Source organism: Macrotis lagotis, chromosome 7 (assembly GCF_037893015.1).
Source record: "Macrotis lagotis isolate mMagLag1 chromosome 7, bilby.v1.9.chrom.fasta, whole genome shotgun sequence".
Classification (NCBI taxonomy): Eukaryota; Metazoa; Chordata; class Mammalia; order Peramelemorphia; family Peramelidae; genus Macrotis; species Macrotis lagotis.
In genome coordinates, this window is record NC_133664.1 from 193,727,268 (window position 1) to 193,732,896 (window position 5,629).

Here is a 5,629-nt window from a genome sequence, read left to right on the forward strand (position 1 = left end):
ATGGACTATAATATCCCCAACCAGAGAAAGAAAAACAAAACAAAACAAAACACACAGAAAAAAACCAAACACCTTTACTGAATCTGATGAACACTTTATAAAAATGATCTCTTATGTATCTCTTTCTCTTAATCCCAATTCCTCACTCCACAAATTACTAATTTGTAAATAACTTTAACAAAATATATATGTAAAATGCTAACCAAACTGTTTCCAACTGATGAGAGGGGGTTGTGAAAGGAGGACAGAGGGAAACTTTGTAATCTGAAAATATACATGTACAAAAGGATAAAAATGAATAAATAAGATATAAAAACAATTCCCAATAGGGCAGTGCCCCATCATGGGCCTTCCGAATGCTTGTTGTGGAAGTAGTTTGGACAGTATTTTGTCCTCACTATCCTCCTTTCTCCCAAGGGTTGCCTTGGCTGTTGATTTTAGCAAATTCAAATTTGTGGAACATCCAGATTAGAACCAAAATGGTGGCGAAAAGCTTACAAGCTCCCAGAGTCTTTCCACAATTAAAAAAATATCCAATGCAAAAATTTGGAAAAAGAAATGCAAGAGAAAATTAACATTTTTGCAACAAAAAATGACGAACACAAATCCTTTAAATTAGGGTGGAGGGCAACTAGGGAGTGCAGTGGATAAAGCACTGACCCTGGACTCAGGAAGATCTGAGCTCAAATCTGGCCTCAGACAATTAATAATTGGGCAAATGACAACTGCACTACCTTGCAAAAAAAATGGGGTCTCATCCTGGCGGGCACGGAGCTGTGGGCCCAGGAGATCCGACTCCCGGAGGGGCACGTGCCCAGTGGCTCTGCCGCACCCCGCTTGGCCATTCTCAACTTAACTTCCTTAGTTGCTATTGAAGATAATTTAACAACAAATAGGAGCATGGCAACAAATCCTCCTGGACAAGACTAGATATCCTGTCCAAGAGCCAGCTACAAGATAATGGGCATAGAAAAGGAGAGAAAAGGAGCAGGTATAAGATTTTGAATGACGGGTTTTAACTCATGACCACCCCCAGGAAGAAGTCATTCAGTATTAACCAAACTGTTCTCAGAAAGTTTTCAAAATAAAAATCGAGTAGCAATCCTGGCAGAACTCGACAAGGAGAAAAGGAAATTATTTATGCAAAACCAATCTTCAACAAATCATCCTGGAGCCAGCATTGCCCTCTCCAGCCCCCCCCCCTTAATAAGGATTTTCGTGATCATGCTGAACAGCAGCACATTGCAGCACAGCAGAAGGCTGCCTTACAGCATGCTCATGCACATTCTTCAGGATACTTCATAACCCAGTACTCTGCATTTGGAAATCTCATATTTCCTGTTTTACCGCGGCTTGATCCAGAATGAAGGAAATTTTTATATTGGGGAAAATAATTTTGTAAAATGAATTGCCAAAGTTACTATCAGTCTGTTTCACTCTGTGCTAAGAAATGACTCACTTTTTTGAGAGATTTTGTATTTTATGCCTTGTTGCAAGAAAGGCACATCCATGCAGGTTCAATGTATGTGAATGGTGCATGTTATATATAACACAGTCTGTAGTTATTCTGTAATGCAATTCATTTATTTCTACAAACATGCTTGACTGCTTTAATTTTTTTTTTGTAAGGCAATGGGGTTAAGTGGCTTGCCCAAGGCCACACAGCTTTGTAATTATTAAGTGACCGAGACCAGATTTGAACTCAGGTACTCCTGACTCCATGGCCGGTGCTCCATCCATTGCTCCACCTAGCCGCCCCTAAATTTTTTTTTTAACTTTTAAGTAGGATGAAGTATATAATAAGATCAGACTAGAATATATAGAAAACTATATATGGTATTTAAGGAAATGCCATTTTTCACACTAAACAAATAGGGCTAGCAATATAAATACCCATTCTTCTTGGTGTTTTATCAGACAGTTATTAATATACTCACTAAATTCATGTACTTGAACATATTGGTTTAGAGAATGGTCCTGAAATTTTTTTTATGTGGCCTCATCCCTCGTTTTCCTAATTACACTTTTAATCCTACAAGACAGAAGTTAGTCTAAATTACAAACTAGCATTATACAAATTTTAATATTTCTTCTTAAGTATGAAACTTATGTAAATGATGTTAGCACATGATATTAAAAGCTATTGTGATAATAACTTTGGTATTACTCTTGAGAATTGTATATTATGCTGATTACTAAGGCCATTGTCATTTGACCTAAATATAAAGTTCCAATTCTAGCTTAAAATTTAATAGGTCAGTTTTGCCTCTTTTGATTTACTTAAAGGTACAGATGAAATTAGAGTTAAATTTTTTCTGCAGAATTTTGTATTCAGATATCCATTATAAATATCACATATTTTAACTTAAATTGGGGCATTCAAATAAGTTCTTTGATTTATCCAAAGTCAAAACTTAATTTGGGGATGGCTGGGTGGTGCAGTGGATGGAGCACCGGCCCTGGAGTCGGGAGTGCCTGGGTTTGAGTCCGGCCTCGGACACTTAATAATTGCCTGGCTGTGTGGCCTTGGGCAAGCCACTTGGCCCCATTTGCCTTGCAAAAACCTAAAAAACAAAACAAAGCCAAAAAACCTTAATTTGACTTCCTAGCCAATTTCTCCACTAGGCTAGTGGCCATGAACAGAAACTGTACCAATAGGAAGTCAAACTCCTTTATGTGAGGCTATCTCTGAATTTCCTGGAGCAATAAATGAAAGCACTTCTTGAGAACCTTCATCTTATTCTCCAATCTTTAAGGTCCAGGCAGTTAAGAGAAATAATCTATGACAGTGGAAAACAGAAAAATTAAATGATAAAACCTGGATTTCACATTTATGACCTTAGTTCAGAAACTCTAACTAGCTACAAACATATCTGTTGAGATATAAGCAAGGAAATAGTGGTAGGTGCTTCAATGTACTCTTTTCTTTTAACATTTCATCAATTTATATAATTAATATGCCAAATAATTTCAAATTGATTTAAAGGAAAACACTATATTCCAATAAGATCGTTAGGCTTGGATGGAGATGGCCTGATTGGATCCTACCCATGGACCACTTTGTTTGGTTTTCTTTGCTTCATTGTTACTAACATACATCTCAGTAAAGTATCATATTTTTAGAGTTGGAAGTACGTTAGAGGTCATCTGATCAAACCCTCTAATTTTATAGAGGGAAAAAACTAAAGGTCAAAGAACTTAAATGATTTGTCCATTGTCACACAAGCTATAAATGGCAGAATTGAAATTCTGGGTCCTCTGACTTGTTACCTCACCCCTCTCTTCTTACCCACCCCAGGCAACCTCCTCCTGAAGCAAGCCCAAAAGCAATCTCATTTTATGATGCATATTAGTTTTATTAAAAAAACAAAAATCAAATACCAAAAGAATGTAATAGGGAAAAAATAACAGCTCTTTTAAAAATAAAATTGACAAGGAGCAGTTAGGTGGCATAGTGGATAAAGCACTGGCCCTGGAGTCAGGAGTACTTGGGTTCAAATCCGGTCTCAGACACTTAACAATTACCTAGTTGTGTGGCCTTGGGCAAGCCACTTAAACCCATTTACCTTGAAAACACCTAAAAAAATAAAATTGACAAAACGGAAAAGGAGATGAACAGCTAAATGAAGAAATTTTCTCCCTGAGAAATAAAATAGGAGTAGTGGACATTAATGATTACATGAGAAACAAAGAACTGGTTAGAATCAAAAGAGGTAAAAATTAGGAGAAACTATAAAATATTTCATTGTTAAAGCAACTGACCTGGAAAAATAGACATAGGAGACATGATTTAAGAACAATTGGATTAACTCAAAGCCGTAATCAAAAAAAAAAACGAACCTAGACTACATTCCTCAGAACACCATCCAGGAGAACTGCCCTGACATCCTGGAACCAAAGGGTAAAATAGCTGTTGAAATAATTCATGCATTACTTCTTGAAAGGTATCCCAAAATGAGAACCCCAAGGAATATTGAGCCAAACTTGGAATATTGAGCCAAACTTCAGAATTATGAGATTAAGGAGAAAACTCTGCAAGTATCCAGAAAGAAACAATTCAAATACTGAGAAGCCACAATCAGAATTGCATAGGACCTGGTTACATCAAAGTTAAAGGATTGAAGGACTTTATATATGATAGTTCAGAGGTCAATGGATCTTGGATTATGATCAAGAATCAATTAACCAGCAAAACAGTATATACTCATTCAGGGGGAAAAGATAAATATTTAATGAAATAGATGACTTTGAAACTTTCCTAATGGAAAGACCAAAGATGAACGGAAAATTTGCCCTTCAAACAAGAGACTCAAGAGGCACAGGAGAAAAGAAAATAATGTTATTCATTAAGATTAAATTGAGTACAGCCTTGCCTGAGAGAAAAATTCTCAAAACTCTTGAGAATCATAACTCTATTAAGGAGGTAAACTTAGGCTGAAGGTATAGACATAAGTTGATTTTAATGGAATGATTTAAAAAAATTAAGACATCCAAAAAAGGAGGGGATTATAAGACTGGAGGACAGAGGAGGCAGAATGGGGTAAATTACACCATATGAAGAAGTATAAAGGACCTCTTGCAGTAGAGCGAAAGAAGGAATGGGGCTAGAATTGCATGAATTTTACTCTAATAAGATTTGGCTTAAAGAGAGATTAACACATGTATTCATTTGGGTTTAGAAATTTACCTTACCTTTCAAGTACTAGGAGGGGAATGGAGATGGTGAAGGGAAGGCAGGAATAACCAAAGGAAGGGAAGGAAGAAGGGAAAAAGGTAAAGAGGGAAGAAAAGGAAATGGGGGCTGATAGAAGGGGAAACACATAGAGGGAGGCAGCATTCAGAAACAAAACACAGATGAGTATGGATAGAATGAAGGGAGGGAAATAAAGGTCAAAGGAAGGGGAGACAGCACAAAAAGTAATGAGTTTGTAATTATAAGTGTGAATGTGAATAAGATGAACTCTGTAAAATGGAAGCAGATAGCAGAAGAGATTAAAAACCAGAATCCTACAATATTCTGCTTATAACAAATGCATATGAAGTTGAGCAATACACACAGGGTTTACAGATTAGTCCTTTTCAGTATGAGGAATATAGCTTAAGGGAAAGAGATATGTGAGATTTTTGTTTTACAAAATGAATTTGGTGTTCATCAGATTCTGGAGGATTTTTGATTTGCTTTGTTTTATTTTTCTTACTCTGGTTCAGGATAGCATTGTCCATAGCTGGTGTAATATGGTTGACCTAGGTGTCTGAACTGCTGAGTGGAACTGCCCATCACAGTTGATTATCTCACAGTATTTTTGTTAATGTGTACATAGTCCTCTTGGTTCAACTCCCTTCACTCAGCATCAGATCCTGTGACTCATTCCATGCTTCTCTAGAATCTCACTATTTATGGTTTCTTATAAGACAATAGTATTCCATAATATTCCTGTACAATAGCTTTTGAACCAATCCCCAATTGATGGGCATCCCCTCAATTTCCAATTCTTTGCCACTACAAAAATAGCTGCTATGAATATTTGGGGACTTTTCCCTTTTTTATGATTTCTTCTGGATATAGGCCTGGAATGGAAATTACTGGGTCAAATGTATGAACTTTTGGCATAGTTCCATATTGCTCTCC

At 36.6% G+C, this 5,629-nt stretch overlaps 1 pseudogene; it reads left to right on the forward strand.

Annotated features, from left to right (window-relative positions):
• Positions 1 to 871: 871 nt before the first annotated feature.
• LOC141493938 (SOSS complex subunit C pseudogene) lies at positions 872 to 1,505 on the forward strand (annotated as a pseudogene).
• Positions 1,506 to 5,629: the final 4,124 nt, after the last annotated feature.